This window comes from Gopherus evgoodei, chromosome 14 (assembly GCF_007399415.2).
Source record: "Gopherus evgoodei ecotype Sinaloan lineage chromosome 14, rGopEvg1_v1.p, whole genome shotgun sequence".
NCBI lineage: Eukaryota > Metazoa > Chordata > Testudines > Testudinidae > Gopherus > Gopherus evgoodei.
In genome coordinates, this window is record NC_044335.1 from 17,777,306 (window position 1) to 17,794,992 (window position 17,687).

Genomic DNA, 17,687 nt, shown 5'->3' on the forward strand with positions numbered 1-17,687 from the left:
TGCCTAACTGCCCATGACCACTGAAAATATCAGCCTTAGACAAGAACCTACATAAACCTTATAGTCTCACAGACAGATTGTTTACAAATGAGCTTCATTTTTTACCATGCAGAACTACAGCTTGATTTGACAACGCTTCTCTTCCTGTTCCCCTTCCCTAATCCCAACTAACCTCCCTTAGGGATGCCTACTGTACCGATACTATATTGCTATAGCTATACTGGCACAATTATGTAGTGTAAATGCAGCCTACACTAATGGAAGAGATTTTCCCGTCAGTATACAAGGAACACCACCTCCATGAGCTATAGCAGCTACGCTGATGGAAGAATTCTTTCATCGACTTATCTGCGTCTAAGCTGGGTATTCTGACCTAAACTCCATGTTCGTCAGGGGTGTGTTCCCTTCCTGTCCCTGACTGATACAGCTATGTCAAACTACTTTGAAGTGTAGACCAAGCCTTAGACTTGGAGGAATGACTGGAATCATGGAATCAGTCAATCCTGCTCTTCGCCTGGCCATAAGGGTTGCTTAAGAATACGATGTACCCCCTTCCACAGCAAGGCCTGATCTTACTGCCATGTGATCTAACACTGGAGGACTAAGATCAGATAAGGGAACAGAATTTATGCCTCCTCCACAGAACCAATGCATTGCAATACACTACACAAAGAAACAGGTATCTGACAGCCTTATTCAAAAATTAACTTTTGCAACCATCTTTAAAAGTTACAGTAACAGCTGTGCAGACAATATTATCAGGTAAAGGGCTGGCTCTGGCATTGTGTTCAATAATTTTTATAAAGTCTGATTCAATAGAAAAAGTTTAACAACTATGAATCAAACGCTGCAGCCCTTACTTACTACAAGGTGAGTTTTATATGACTATTGACTATCAAGGCCCAGGTCAGGCTCCTTAATATTTCTGAATAACTTCTTGTACTATATACTGATATAATGCAGCAGAAGTAGGAAAAGGAGAAAGCAGAGATACCGATTAGTAAAAGTTCCCTAAAGAGTTAATGTCTTAAATATTTTGTTAAAGGTTTAAAACTTAAGTAACATTAAAGCAATAATTTCAATGTTGAAACTTGGTCATGTCTCATAACTAAAAATTATGTAGTTAAATGCCAGGATGTTTTGTTTTTTTTTAAAGAAAGAAATGCTTTCAGTACTAAGATCAAGTCAATTTTAGACCAATCCTACTCAAAACATTTTTTTTATTATTATTAAACAGACATTACACACAGCATGCCCCCAGTTTTGCCTCTGGCGTCTTGAAAATTAAAAATTTGTTTCCTACTCAGTTATTTCCTACTATTTTATCAGAGAAGGCAGATGGTCTCTTGGCACTGCAATGATTTTCTGACATAAGGCAAGACAAAGTAAGTCCCAAAGCAGCATTTCAGTCCCTACCATAAAAGTCTTACAACTATCTTACTAGAGCCAAAACTTTAAAGACAGGTTTACGTTCCTCTCTCTCCATAGGATTTTCACCTGGATAGTACCAAAAAAAGAAAGAGAAAAGTATCCTTCCGTTGCAGCATTACAGCCTCTGAGAATGTACTTTGCAGGATGATTGTAACCATTTTCAATAGCTGGATATTTCTTAAATGCTTGGACTTGTTGTCCTTTAATCCCCTTCTCACTGTTCTATAAGTGACCTTCCTCAAAATCCAAATGCTACCATCCCAGAACATTGTGTGAAGCAGTTCAAGGGTATACATCAAGTATTAAATTTAAAATTTTACGTAAAAAATAATCAATCATGTGAAGGTTTGACCTCAGTCCATGCACCATGTGTAGTTTTTAGTATACTGTACTGTGTCTAATTGTAAACAACGTAGGATAGGGACAATTTCTTCTGTACTTATACCACAAAGCAGTATGCAACAGAAGACTGAAAAAAAGAAAAGATGAGAAACAGGCTGTGCAATAAATAGTAGCGGACAAGGAATGTTCAATTTACACAAATGAAAATTGTACAAGACATACTAACATTTCTAGCCACCTTTTTTAGATGAAAAAAATCCAGTTTATTCTACACTTAGGATATTTTGTAAAAAAACTAATCAGAAAAATGTTAGATACAAATAATACAATATCTTACAGAGCCCATCACACTAAATTGAGATGTTATAGTCATATTCCCCAGAGATATTTAAAAACTAAAGGAATTCTTCAATCACCCTAAATATAACAAAAGCCAATATATTATGAACATCTTCAGCGAGACTTATCCCAAGGTAGAAGAATAATTACTGTGGCAGGTTTATGAAGTTTAACATCTAATTGACTGATATTCGTTTTAAAATCATTCTGAAAAATATGTAAGAGGTTATAGAAAGGTATTTTTGTCTATTAGTTCTTAATTTCAAATGACTAACACAAAACCAACATAGCATCACGTTGATAACATTATCAAATGTCCTCCGATTTCTGTTTGTTTAAATATTGTCTCCATTTTCATACTTGTCTAATAGTTGTAAATCAAATAGCTTCTAATTATAAAGAACATAAATCTACTAGAACAGGGGCGGGCAAACTTTCTGGCCGGAGGGCCACATGGGATTGCAAAACTGTATGGACAGCTGGGTAAGGAAGGTTGTGACTCCCCAAACAACCTGGCCCCCGTCCCCATCTGACATCTCCCACTTCCTACCCCCTGACTGCCTCCCTCAGAATTCCCGACGCATCCAACCCCCCTGACCCCATCCACACCCTCACCCCTTGACAGGCCGCCCAGTGCTCCCATGCTTATTCAACCACCCCATTCCCTGTCCTCTGATTGCCGCCTGGGACCCCTTATGCACCCCCCCCGGCCCCCTTACCATGCCGATCAGAGCAGCATGTCTGGCAGCCATGACGCCCAGCTGGAGCCAGACACGCTGTCACGCTGCTCCGCAGGAGCGTGCAACCCCGCCACCCAGAGCACTGCCTGTTCGGCGGTGTAGCTGCAGGGGAGAGGCCAGGGGCTAGCCTCCCTGGCCAGGAGCTCAAGAGCCAGGCAGGATGGTCCTGCAGGCTACATTGTTTGCCCTCCTCTGTACTAGAAGCTAGCTGAAATGGGCATGTTTCTAGAAACCCATTTCTGAATGTGTGTCCCCTTTCTTTAAAGGGGGTAGCTACTTCCCGTATAATTTTAAATACTGTATTGGTTTTCAGAAACTAAGTGAGGGAGGAAAAATAGTAACTGATTAATAAGGCACAGTAAAACAGACTATTTTATGTGCTACTGTACTGTACTTTAGCTAAAACTAAAGTCTAAAAAGTATGAGTTATTCTGTAGACAGAATAATTTCTTCTGATCAGCAACATATTCCTGTTCAGGGGTACAAATGGGAAGACAGAAGCTTTTATAAAATGAAATATGCAGAACTTCAATTCAAGATCAGGAATAGTGGTGTTTTTGGCCATTCATACAAGAGACACAGTGAACTTAGCTTTAAATAAATCTCTTATCTATCTTAGGCACTTACATGGCCCCTATTATAACAGTACCTACCTGCCTCACAATCTTTCACAATGTCCCTGTGAAATACAGAGAGTGTTATTATCTCATTTCATAGATGGGGAACAGAGAGGCTACGTGACTTGCCCAATGTCTCAGAGAAAGTCTGCGGTGCAGCAGGGTTTTGGTGACATCTGCAATTTTGAAGGAATGGTTTTCATATCACATTCTTTATGAATTATTAGCACTCTACACTCACCACTTAAAAAATTGAAACTTGCAATCGGACACTTCTGAAACCTCAGTAGAAACAGTGGTGATTAACCGAAGCCCAAAAATTGAGGTCTTGAAAAATGTACCTGACATCCATATAACTAGAATACTACATCTACCAGCCTACCCCAATCAGTGAGAACCACCACCCTCCACAAAGGCACTGAGATGAGGAAGGGTGTGGGAACTCATACAAAGCGCTGTTTCTGAATCCTGCTCAGGGCTCCCATCTCTTATTAAATGAATACCTTAATGCCATGAAAAATTATACAGGTTTTGTCAGTGTATGAAACTATGCTTGGGTCTGTCAGAGATCTGTACAATATATTAGACGAGCCCAAGATGCAGAAGTGGGATGTTTGTGTATTTATTCAATGTTCACTTGTAGTTATTGCCCATTTTTAACTTGATGGCTGGTGGCTACCAAGAAAGATGATATTATTGTCTCCAATATCAGCCTCTGGCTAGTAAGGGTAATACATATCAAACCCCTTCCCCTCCATCATCTCAAGCCCCCTTACTGTACAGAAGGATCCATTACTTTACATCTCCTCCAGACTCCTCACTGCAGTGACCAGGGGCACTGTCATACTATCCTTCACTCAGCTTCCTCTTCTGTTTTCTCCTTCTCTGTGAATAGTTACAGCATCCTGCCTGTTCATAACTTTTCCAAGTAGCAGTGACAAAGACATCATCAGTTTCACGAATGCTAGTTAGAATCCCATGGTAACAGTGAAACTGATTTAAGTCTGCTGTCTGCAGACCCAGGAAGACAGAACTACACTACAAAATGTGAGTTTTCCTCACTACCATAAAGGCTACACACTTTTAAACATGGAAAGTTAAATACTGCGAAACTGATGGCTTAGCTGCCTCTGCTCCTTTCCAGTCTTCCCCTACACCAAATTATTATTGGAACTTCAAGTACAAATTTCCATGTACTTAAATAGCTTTGTAGAGTTAGGTCATTTTATAAAATACTCCATGATAACCCAATATCAGGGTATGTCTACACTTCAGTAGCACAGCTCCAGCTACGCTGCCGTAGCATAGACACTTACTACAGTAACAGAAGAGTTTTTCCTCTTACTGTAGAGGTGGTAGCTAGGCCAATGGAAGAATTATTTTGTTGGCCTAGCTGCATCTACAGTGAAGGAACTGACCTAACTGGGTCAAATTTTTTCACAGCCCTGAGCAATGTAGCTAGGTCGACCCAAGTTTTAAACGTAAACCAGACCTCAGTGACAATGGTTTGATAACCTATAGTATGAAGCAGCTCTGATGTGGCTGATTATTTAACTTTTATAATTACACCTCTACCTCGATATAAAGCTGTCCTCAGGAGCTAAAAAATCTTACTGCATTATAGGGGAAGCACGTTACATCGAACTTGCTTTGATCCAAGAGAGTGCACAGCCCTGCCCCCCCAGAGTGCTGCTTTACAGCGTTATATCCAAATTTGTGTTATATCGAGTCGTGTTATATTGGGGTAGCGGTGTAGTATTAAAATAGGATAGCCAATATTTGTTATTGAAACATTTAACTAGATGCCACAAAAAAGGCATTAGCCCCTCATACTCTATCAATTACAGGAAAAAATGAGTGATCAGAAAGCAAAAACACTCCAGCTGAGCAAGGTCGTGCTCCTGGACAAACTTTCTATAAACCACAAACATGTTCCTCCTACAAGACCTTGATTAGCCAAGGAATAACTCAAAGCTAATATTTGTGGCACTATAAGATGAGGCTCAAAATAATTCACGTAGCGGATAATTTACATGGTGCTTCACAAATACAGTAAGACACTCCAGGAGAGAGGATGTGGATTCATGATAAAAAAGAGAAGCAGGTGATGAAAAGCCTAAACAGGGATCTGAAGGAGAAGCAGGAGCAACACTGTGATTTAAAGACACAAAACCAAGAGCAGAGAGAGTTATTTGCCTTAATGACATGAGATAACATGTACACCTTTAAATGCTAACAGTTTCCACTACCACAAAAATATGCTAAATGAAACTTTATTTATTTTTGTATAACATTACATGGTTTGAAAATACACACTCAAGGCTAATGACTGTAGTTATCAAAAATACCACACAGGTCTTCTCTATTGGTCCAGTCCACTAAAATAATCAAGACATACATGCAGTGTAAATATCAACATCTTCACATCTAAGAGAAGTTGTCAATAAAACTGTTGAGAGTACTGTTACAACAGGCAAAATGAACTCCCCTTTTTGGGATTATAAATGTGTAAAAATATAGTCAAACTACTTTCAAAATTTCTAGATTTACCAATAAAGACTATTAGATGGGGCTCTAAAAATCCAGATACCTGCAGAGTAGAATTTATATTATTCAGTGACAGAAATACAGGCAGCCCATTTTTTCAATTTATCTCTGATCCTGTAGTTACATCAGCACAATTGCACAGACGTAGGTAAGCCTATGCGTAGATTAACTTCTACACAGATTGGCTTGACAGATGCTCACACAAGAAAAATTTTAAAGATATGAAAGACTTTCAAGAATTTGCCATTTATTTTAGTGTGGTTTATTTTATTTATTTACACATAGACACAGTACAGAGCTTTATTTTGTTAAAATTAAATTCTACAACCCAATGAGGATTTTGGACTGGAAAGTGTATGTATGTGTTAAGGCGGGGGGGGGGGAATCAACTATACAGTATATGTCTACACTAAAGTTTTTTAACTGACTGCCAATTAACTTGAAATAGTTATCACCTTTGTAAAGGCTAGTCTGGACACTTCCCAAATGCTTGTGGTTTTTCTAAGCCAATTCCTAGAGTTTACCTTTACCAGCTAACACATGTTAAAACTACAACTTGTCTCTATGCCATGATGTTAACATCACCATTAACACATTTAAAATATAGCTTCTCCCACCCCCGGAATATTGCTACAAGGTACTGTAGTTGCAAATGAGAATTATAGGAATTTTAAATAAAACTCAGAAGACCACTGTGTGTCTATTTTATAAACTTACTACCGAAGCAGTGGATAAAGGATTATATTGTTGGTCTGGCATTTTTGTTTGTTTGTATCACTGTGATCTTAACCTACCCGCTGATGACGTGCATTATGTTCTTCTGCCTCTTCAACAGGCAAAAACAAACATAAGGCTGTTATCTGTGTATCAGGTTAAGCTATCGCCTATCGGGGCTCTAACACAATGGGGCAGCAGGTATGAACTAGACAAATGCACCTGTCCCACAAGCTCTAAAACGGGCAGCAGGGAAACAGCTCGCACAGGAACCTGTTGCTGTTACATCTACCAAAAAAAAATGATGATATGACGGGAAAATGGGGGTGGCTGATATCCCCTGTAACGCCAAGGCGGATGAGTGGGAAGGAGGGAACCTGGCGCTTTAGTTACCACCTGCCTATGCACCTGGGGGTCGGTGTCTCCGACGGGGCAGGGCTGGGGATGCTCCTCTCAGCTGCCTCCCTCGCGGACAGGGCGGCGATTCCCACCCAGCGCGGCCTGCTCCCCCTCAGAAGCCTCAGCCAGGGCCCGCTCTGTAACCTGAGCCGCCCCCCGCACACACACCAGGCCAGGCCGACTCCCCCCAGGGCCCGCCTGCCGCTGCCCCTGAGGGCAGGGCTCCGGCTCGTCCCCAGGAAGCGGGAGGCGAAGGAGAACCTTGCCCCTGCCCGAGCTAGCGGCGCTACTACCTACCGAGCACCGACTCCCATCCCCGCCGATCAGGGCCCTGCTGCCGGCCTCGCACGCCCCACGGATGGAGACAGCAGAGTCGCCGCTCCCCACTAGGCCCCGCCGCCGCCGCCCCCCCGTGGGGAATCCGGAGCCGCCCCCCTCTCACCTGGCTGCCTGGGCTGCGGCTCCCGGGCCGGCTGGTGCTGCGGGCGGGCAGGCGGGCGTCTCAGTCCATTGGCCGGGTCCCGAGGCGGGGAGGGGGGCCTGGGAAGGGGGGGCGAATCGCAGTGGCAGAGGGAGGCGGCGGACACAGGGCAAACACTAAAGAGAATGAACGCCGGGGGCAGGTCTGGCCGGGGAGGAAGTGACGGCACCACGCCTGAGTAGATTGCGAGCCAATGAGAGTGGCCACAGAACCTTATAGCACCCGCCCATTTTAGCGTTCGCTGCCAATCCGCCAGCGGACCGACTAGAAGCATAGTCCTTATCCCGGACTGCAGCTCCCATCATGCACTGCTTACTCAGACCGCCTCATTTCCAAGGAGACTACAGGTTCCGGCATGCATCGCTCTCAGACCCCCAGATCTCCTAGGGAACTACAGCTCCCGGCATGCTTGGCTTCGCTTGGGCACTCCGAGTTGAGAGGTACTTGAACTTGGTCAAACTTTCCCAAGGAGCCAGTCCAAGACGGGCCCCAGGCTGACCTTAGGCCGGAGACCATTCAGCAAACAGGGCCTGAAGCCTCCCTGAAGGTTGACTCAGACTCTGGTTGCCACTGGGGCCGTGCAGGATTATCCTACCGGCGCAGGGGTGGGGGCAAGGATCCTATGTTGGGGAAGGGCAGGGGCACTGCTGTAGTGTTTCTGGTGCGCTTGGAGTGGTTCAGGCCCTTGCTCCCCATTTGGGCCCTTCTTTCAGGTAGCTGGGAACCCCCCCGCCTACACTGTCACTAGGTGAGAAGCCAAGCAGATGGGGTTTGTGTGTAGTGTGGAGCAAGAGCAGGCCCACTTGAGTTCCAGTTGTGGGCAAACCAGAGGGCCAGGCCCACTTGGCTTGGTGAGGCGAGGCATGCCACTGCTGGGAGAGGGGTTCCTGGGGTGCATTTTGTTTGAGAACATAAAAACAGCCATACTCAATCAGACTGAAGGTCTATCTAGCCCAGTATTCTGTCTTCCAACAGTGGCCAAAGCCTGGTGCCCCAAAGGGAATGAACAGAACAGGTAATCATCAACTAATCTATCCTATTACCCATTCCCAGCTTCTGCCAAACAGAGGCTAGGGCCAGCATCACTGCACCTGTCAGCTACTAGCTCTTGATGTACCTATCCTTCATGAATTTATCTAGTTCTTTTTTGAACCCTCTATAGTCTTGGCCTTCACAATATCCTCAGGCAAGGAGTTCCACAGGTGGACTGTGCATTGTGTGAAAAATTCTTCCTTTTGTTTGTTTTAAACCTGCTGCCTATTCCTACCTGAGCCAGGACCGGTACAGCTAAGATGGATGTGAAGATGAGATCACAGGCATCCTATCAACTACAGCAGTAGAGTTAATATTCACTACTACATAAGGGAGAAGTAGTTCCAATGTAGCAGTGTATTCGGAGTTGTCTCCTTCTATGATCTAAATGGAACATTGCATAGGGGGAGGTGTAGTTGGTCCACCCCAAACTCTAGCTCATAAAACAGCATAGGTGACAGCTGCTCTAATTAATCCAAGTGATGTATAGGCCTCCACCAATTTCCAGAAACAGTAGGTGCTCACTTACACTAGAGTAGAGTTGTAGTCCACAAAAACAATAAGGAGTCCGGGGGCACCTTGAAGACTAACAGATTTATTTGAGCATCAGCTTTTGTGGGTTAAAAAAACCAAAAACCTTCAAATGCATGGAGTGAAAATTACACATATAGATACTGCATCTGTAATTTTCACTCCATGCATCTGAAGAAGTGGGTTTCTTCCCATGAAAGCTTATGCCCAAATAAATCTGTTAGTCTTTAAAGTGCCCCCGGACTCCTCGTTGTTTTTGTGGATACAGACTAACATGGTTACTCCTGATACTTACTTGACAGCTGTAGTCCAGTGGCTCTCAACCTTTCCAGACTACTATACCCCTTTCAGGAGTCTGATTTGTCTTATGTACCCCCAAATTTCACCTGACTGAAACCTGCTTGCTTACAAAAATCAGACATAAAAATACTGAAGTGTCCGAGTACACTATTACTGAAAAATTACTTAAATTTCTTATTTTTACCATATAATTATGAAATAAATTAATTGGAATATAAATATTGCTTACGTTTCTATGTATAAAGGAGTATAAACAAGTCATTGTATGTATGAAATTTTAGTTTGTACTGACTTTGCTAGTGCTTTTTACGTAGCCTGTTGTAAAACTAGGCAAGTATCTAGATGAGTTGATGTACCCCCAGAAGACATGAGTAGCCCCAAAGCTACATGTAGCCCTGGTTAGAAACTACTGCCATAGTCCAAAGCTAGGAAGAGAGTTTATATTCTAGACCAAGTTTCACATACTCCAGAGTGATTTTTAAGCTGTTTAGTTTGAATTACTCACTGTACCATTTAGCATCAACAAGGTCCCCAAGCGGGGAGATGAGATTGTAAACTGCACAGAAGGAAGCAGCATTTTGGGTTTATTTTGTTGTTGTACACAGCCCACAACAGCATCCTGGTCTACCAGTAGTGACCCTTTATACTATTGTAATACAAATAATTAGTTTAAAACCATTTAAGATCCTTAAATGGAAGCAAGTGTTGCATTGTAATTATGTGGGTGTTAGGGCACAGGTTTAAGGCCAAACAACCCAACATTAAGTGTTCATGTTCCTATCCTGCTGAACTTTATACACGCCCGCCCCACCAATAAAATAGTAAGGAACTTTTAAACACTGTTACTGTATACTTCAAGAGAATGAAAAACTGCAATAAGGAAAAAATACAGAATTTAACTGGTCTCTGCTGAGGAGTTTTAAGGATTGGAGAGTTTTAATTTGATTTTGAAATAGCAGCCAGTGTGTTATACACTCTCTGACTACAGAGCTCCTGCCTCAAAGAGCATACAGTCTTATACATACATGAATGGTAGAATATTAAAAAAATAAGGCCTATCAGTTTATGGAGACTTCTTTTTCTCTGCGTATTCAGTATTTGAAGATGAGAGCCAGCATCAAAATTCCGTGTGCTTCTTATGAGCATAAGATTTTTGGTGGAGAATAGCGTAAGGGGAACATGGTGATACACCATACTTCTTGTAAAGTTTTGCCTACAGTAAAATAAAACTGATCAATCATTGTAGAAGTTGGTGTGCACACCCTCGGTCGTAGCGAGCCGAGTAAATAGGGGGAGAACTTAACGTTTCTTGCTCCAACCCAAGCATCAGGGTAAACTCCAAAGGGCATAGGAGTTTCAGGCAGTATTTCCTGCATTCCTTGTGTAAGACCCAGCTCTGAAGAATATACGAGAACGGGCAAATAGTGGTACACAAGGCAACAGCGTGTAAATGGGCACCTTCGCAGAAATGTTCAAAAGGAAGCAATCTAAAGATGATACCTCCAAGGAAGGACTGGAATCACAGCCTTTTGTTCAGGAGATTACTCTTTTTGACCAAATCTTGCAAAAATATGGGCACAGTCCATGGATCGAACAGGTACTTGCAAATGTCCAGACTATTTCATATCTAGAAGATAAATTTGCCAAATATATAATGGTATATAAACCTTCAACCTCAGCAGAAAGAGATTTGGCAACAATTTAGCTACTATGGGAGGCAAGCAATGAGCCATAGCTCTGTCTGCCTGCTTGCCAAGAGGAGAATTGCCTCCCTGCAAAAGAAGTTTTCCCAAGCAGAAAAAAGATCAAGAAATGGAAGGTACTGGGAACAGGAATGCAGAGTTAGATTCCCTTTGGGACACATTTAGAGCAGGGAAACAAAGGGGAAAAAAGTTAGCAGACCAGAACTGGAAAAAAAATAAGATAAAAAAATAATTAAGTGTTACAAGAAATGGTTAAAAATTAACTTTAAAAACAAGGCAGAACCTCTGCCAATCATAATCGCACTGAATCCCTTATTAAACACCTTAAGCAAACATTGGAATTTGCAACCCACCAAGTAGCAGTGGTAACAGTAGGAAAATGGGGTGACAGCCCAGAAGATGGCACCCCTAGCTGGGATAAACCATGGGATCCTTGTGAAGTATGGGATGGAAATATTTGGAACAACAATTCTAAACGGACAGGACTTAAAAACCCCTTCACAGCCATAAAACAAACTGCGACCACCAAAGTAAGAGACCAGGGGAGCAAACTCTACCGACACCACAATGCCTCTATCTGCCTCCAAGCCATGTCAAAATGGTTAGAACCCCTAACTCAAAACATTTTTTCTAAATGAAGTTTAAATGCACTCCAATTTGCAGATCAAGAAAGTCTAAAAGTAACCAAAGTGCGGTGCCTAAGAAAGATCTGTGCCGCACCCAAAATTCGGGGGGGGGGGGGGGTCATTAACAGAATGGTACAGGGGTCAGCAACCTTTCAGAAGTGGTGTGCCGAGTCTTCATTCATTCACTCTAATTTAAGGTTTCGCGTGCCAGTGATACCTTCTAAGTGTTAAAATATCTCTTTCTATAAGTCTATAATACATAACTAAACTATTGTTGTATGTAAAGTAAATAAAGGTTTTTAAAACGTTTAAGAAGCTTCATTTAAAATTAAATAAAATGCAGAGCTCTCTGGACCAGTGTTCAGGACCCAGGCAGCGTCAGTGCCACTGAAAATCAGCTCGCGTGCCGCCTTCGGCACCTGTGCCATAGGTTGCCTACCCCTGAAATAGTATGTGCAGAGGACACAAAACTCATAATGCTGACAGCTTTTGGGGAACAGATGGGCTGCCACCATTTAATGGCCCAAGCGGTACTAATGGCCCAAGAGCCCAATGAAATAAGCATAACTATACCCTTTGAACCTAAACAACATGTTTGAAGCATGGGTGTGGCCTAGACAGCTATTTCCTATTTGTTTAATTTGCATATATGGTTTCATTTTGCACTAATAGCCCATTTCCCGCCCCACCCCTCCCCCCGGAACTGTCTGCCTATAACCATCACTAACAAACTTAGTTTTGTTTTGTGTACTTGTGACACAAATTGTACCTCTTGACTCAAATTAACACCTGGGGTAAGCGTTCTTATTAAATACTGGTACTCTAGCAGACAAAAACAAGGTACGAGTCTTTTGATTTTACAGATTCCAAGCAGACCACCACTATCTGAAAATTTACTTTTCTGTATAACATGGCAAGAGTCTACAACCTTTCATAACCTTAGATTTGCCATAACATGTTGAGCCATTAAATCCAATGCTGTCCTTCCAAAAATAGCCACTAACCCTGTGTTCCAAAAGAAAGGCAAAAAACTGGCATCATTATGCAGCGGACCAATTGTGCAGGGTTGTACTGGAAGCTTTTTTCCCTAAGCCACTGTAAAATCAAACTTACAATCAGAATGGTGCATGAGATTTAACCATCACTACCAAATGTTATGCATGATCACTAATACCTACAGGAGGCTAAACTCCTCAATCCGTAAGTCTTTTGGGGGTGATTAAGCAGCAGCAAACTGCAGAACAAACATAAAATAATAAACTTATGGTGTGATGCCAAAAATAATCCTTATCGTCTTTTTCTGGAAGGTAAAATGCCAGCTAAATCAGGTCAATCTGTTTTGCCAGAGAAAGGTGTTGGGAGGAATTTTCTATTCAGAAATATTTATTCCTTTTTAGTACATCAGGTAAAAAAAAAGCCCGCATTCAAAAGTTACAGTGTAACATTTAAGACCCTGTAGTATTTAAATCCTTCACTAATCTAAAATTAGTTATTTTTGCCTCTGTTTTGCTTGTAAATTGAAAAAACCCTTGCAGGCATTCTGCATCATTCAACCATGTGTAAATAGTTTAGTTATAAAGTGTAAAGGATTGCATACAGGAATAAATAATTAAATTACAAGCCCTTCATCAAAACAAATAGATGTGGAGCTTTCCATACATTACTCAATTCTATATTTATTCTGAGGATGCTTTCCAAATAAACCATAAGGAAAATATATTGTACAGCTTTAAGTACAGTGACAAGATGACCTTTAAAAGATCATAATATTAGACATCCATCCCATGTTTATTTAAATACCAGTTCCTATTTTGTCTTGATCTGTTGTGTAGTAATTGCTGTGTGCTGTTAAGATATCTTTGGTATTCCATCCCAGAGATGGTTGCAATTCAGCAATAGGTGTAAATCCTATAATTTCCTGTTTATTAGTTATTGTGAGGCTTAAAGGTGACCCACCTAAGAAAAAGCAATTGTGTGCACTTTTGGGGGAGTAGAGGAGGCTGGTTTATGATATAGGAGGGATGTTAATTATTTCTGATTAAATTTTTATATTAGAAATTCAGATTTTACCTACATTGTTTTCCCCAAAAGACTATGGACATCTGAAGTAATAATGTGGAAGGGGAGAAAGGATGTGTAGCCAGATTACAAAAGCTGAATTAAGTTTTAAATAAATAGCTATGTAATCTGAAAGTCTGAAGCAACAGATGGGAGCGTGTCAGATATCTAACATGCCCAACTCTTCAACAGAGGGCTAAAGTAGCTTTGACCCCTCAAGTAAATACAAGATTATATTCCTAGAAAGGTAAAGCAAGCAGAAAAAGTTCTTTATAAGATACCACTCAACTTCTTTATTTATCATTAAGCAGTAAAAATAGGGCATGGATCCATTTCTTTCATTCGCAGGTCACAGAAGTAGTTAAGTGCCTATAAAGCACTTTGATATCCTTGCAAGGAGGTATTAAGGAAACAGTACTGTAATCAGCAATCATTTGGAATTTACCATATAAAGTATTGTTGTAATTTTATCATGCAGTCATTTACTTAGATACTTGCTTCAAAGTAGTCTAGTACTGACGTAACAAAAAACGGGTTGCATAATTCATCTTATGGTATTTGAATAATAATAATTTTCACCAGGCAGTTAAACATGTGAAGAAGCTTTGCTGGCTGCACTTTTTTTTTCTTTTTTTTGCTGTTCTTGTTTTTCTGACACAGTAGCTTGTAATACATTTTCATCTCACTTCTGTCACTTTATATTGCACTGTTATGCATTATTTTAAAAACACAGTAGCTTAGGTTTTATAAGGTCCAATCATTTACTTCAAACAGTGGGACAGTATCTCAGGCTTTCACTAACTTAAGATTAGTTTCTATTGTATGCATTAGGAACATCTCCACTCTCCCTTGCATTACAGTAAACAGTAATACTGACTTATCTTTATTGGTCATAAGGGATTTTAATTAAATGTAAGCTCTAAAAGAAAAATTTTCCCTTTTTTGCTGCATAATTGGGCTAAGGAATTTTTCAGAAAGATTTTCCCTCTCCCCAATTACAAATATTAGGTCTGGGATATCTTTTATGAGGGAGGACTTGCAGGATTATATTGCAAGACTGAAATCTGAGAACTGACAGTTTTGGTTTTGTTAACACCTACTTAAGTCAAACATCTGACTTACTTGAGAGAAAAAAAAATCTTAGGGTATGTCTGCAGTATGAAATTAATTCTAACTTATTCTGTTCGAATTTTCGGAAGCAATTTTATACATTTGGTGTTGTGTGTCCCCACTAAAGCGTGTGAATTTGGCGGAGTTCATCCACAGCACCGAGGCTAGCACCGAATGTCGGAGCGGTGCACTGTGGGAAGCTATCCCACAGTTCCTGCTGCCCATTGGAATTGTGGGTTAAGCTCCCAGTGCATGATGGGGCAAAAACACTCTCACAGGTGAATGAATCCACCTCACATGTCCTCTTGTCTTTCAATCTACTCTTTTATCTAACCATTTCCCACCTTTTTTTGGCTACCAGGGAAGGACAAGTCCAGAAACCAAATCAAAAGTTTGCATATGCCAGCTTTCTTCTCGGGGGTTGAGCATGTGGGACCCCATGGCCTCGCCCATTGTGTTCTTGGGCGTCTGGGTGAGGAGGCTATGGAGCTTGGGGAGGAGGGAGGGCTGTTATACAGGGGCTGCAGCGGCAGTCTGTGGTCTTGCTGCCTTTCCCGCATTAGATCCACTATACAGCGGAGCATATCAGTTTGCTCCCCCCATGAGCTTGACCATAGCGTCCTGCCTGCTCTCATCACACGCGTCCTTCCTCTCTTCATGTTCCTGTAACACTTTACAGGACTCGGCAATTGTTTGCCTCTACCATTCAGCTGGGCCCTATCAGTGCAGGAGGACTGCATGAGCTTGGCAAACATGTTGTCCCGAGTTTGTTTTCTCCGCCTTCTAATCTGGACCAACCTCTGGGACAGAGTAGATAGGGGCCACGCTGAAACATTTGCACCTGCGGGAGGAGAAAAAGGGAGGGTAGTATTTTAAAAGATACATTTCAGAGAGCAAAGGGGACACTTTGGTGTAAGTAAGTCATCACACATGGCCAAGCAACAATTCAGTTTGCAGGCAGCCTAGAGGCACGTGGGCTTCTACTTCTTCTCTGTTCATTTCAATGCTTTCAAACTGCTGGGCCCCCTTTCCCATAGCATGCAATGCCTGGTGGGTTTGCCAGATAAAAGGAGGGCCTGTGGGCTCTCTGGGATGGTTACTTCACAGAACCCTGCCCCCCCCCCGCATGGCTCCGATGAAGCTCTAAGCAGGGATGAGCCCTTTAAACTAAATACGAACACCCCAGTGCAGCTGGCTTTCCTCCCCGCCCCCACCCCCCCGCCGCCACGTGGCTCTAATGAGGCTCTCACTCGCCAGAAGTACCTTCTCCAGAGTCACGGTCTGGGAGCCCGCCTTGGGACTCAGGGGAGGCTATTGGCTCCAGCGTTTAGTTCCTGGTTAGGGGGAAAAATGGATTCTCCACTTGCCACCTGTGCACTGTCCTCCTCCTCCTCACTCCATGCAACTCCCCCCTTGCAAGTGTCCACGGACAGTGGTGGGGTAGTGGTGGCATCATCCCCCATAAGTGCATTCAGCTCATGGTAGAAGCAGAATGTATGGGGCTGTGACCCAGAGCACCCATTCGCCTCCCGGGCTTTGTGGCACGCTTGCCTGCGCTCCTTGATTTTTGTACAACATTGCTCTGTGTCCCTGGAATAGCCTCTTTCTGTCATGGCCCTGGAGACTTTAGCTTACGTATTTGCGTTCCTTTTTTTGGAACATAGTTCTGCCGTAACTGACTTGTCTCCCCAACATGCAATGAGATCCAGTACCTCCCGTTCGGACCATGCTGGAGCTCGTCTGCGAATCCGGGACTGCGTTATTTCCTGTGATGGTGGACTCTGTATAGTTGCCTGTGATGGTGAACTGTGCTGATGGTGACCAAACAGGAAATGAAATTCAAAAAGTTCCTGAGGCTTTTCCTGCCCACCTGGCTAGTGCATTGGAGTTGAGAGTGTTGCCCACAGCGGTCACAAGGGAGCGTTCTGGGATAGCTCCAAGAGGCCAATAATGTCAAATTTGTCCACAATACCCCTTAAACCTGGGATTGCGATCTCGATTTAAGCGCTATTCCACTTGCTGAGGTGGAGTACAGAAATTGGATTAAAGAGCCCTTTAAATCGAAAAAACTGGTTTGGTCATGTGAGCAGAATAATTTTTTTTTCCGAATTAACTCGGCTAATTCCGAAATAACAGACTAGTGTAGACCAGGCCTTAGAGATTCAGCATGCCTTCATCTGAGGTCTGAGAAAGCACACATACCTGTTTCCTGGTTGTCCTCATCCAAAGAATCTGGCAGCAAAAGCAGAAGAGACAAACCCTGTATTCCTGCCATTTTGCAGGTAAAAACAAGTAGAACAAACGTTGGGAAGGAGAAAGTCAGGCTTTTTTATATACATTATAAAAGATAATCCTTCCTGCATCATTAAAGTTAACTTAATTACTTTAAAGCATCTTACCATATAAGGTTCTCCTCTTACTCGAGATTGTAAAATCTTTGAAGCAAGGAACCTGTTTAGCTATTTTGTAGAGCACCACGCAAGTTAGTTATTTTAAGGTTATTTTCTCATAACAGTGGTTTTCAACCTGTGGTCCGTGGACTCCTGAGGGTCCACAGCCTATGTCTAAGGAATCCATGAATGGTTGTCGTTACCATAGAGCAGCAGTTTTCAACCTCTGGGGTGCAGACCCTGGGGAGGTGTTTAAGATTTCCAAAAGGTTCCACACCTCCATCTGAAACTTTCTGTGGGTCTGCAAATGAAAAACAGGTTGAAAAC

The 17,687-nt window shown here is 42.3% G+C and overlaps 1 protein-coding gene across 7 annotated transcripts in view; it reads right to left on the minus strand.

Annotated features, from left to right (window-relative positions):
• STAU1 (staufen double-stranded RNA binding protein 1) overlaps positions 1-7,739 on the minus strand; it is a 54,000-nt gene extending 46,261 nt beyond the window's left edge. For 4 of the 7 annotated variants that reach the window (XM_030532980.1, XM_030532979.1, XM_030532978.1 and 1 more), the window contains exon 1: positions 7,572-7,738. The gene's annotated coding sequence lies outside the window, so the exon portion shown is untranslated. Of the gene's footprint in view, positions 1-3,505; positions 3,527-7,426; positions 7,488-7,571 lie in introns of those variants that run through there. The other 3 variants (XM_030532981.1, XM_030532977.1, XM_030532976.1) reach the window with 3 other exon arrangements.
• Positions 7,740-17,687: the final 9,948 nt, after the last annotated feature.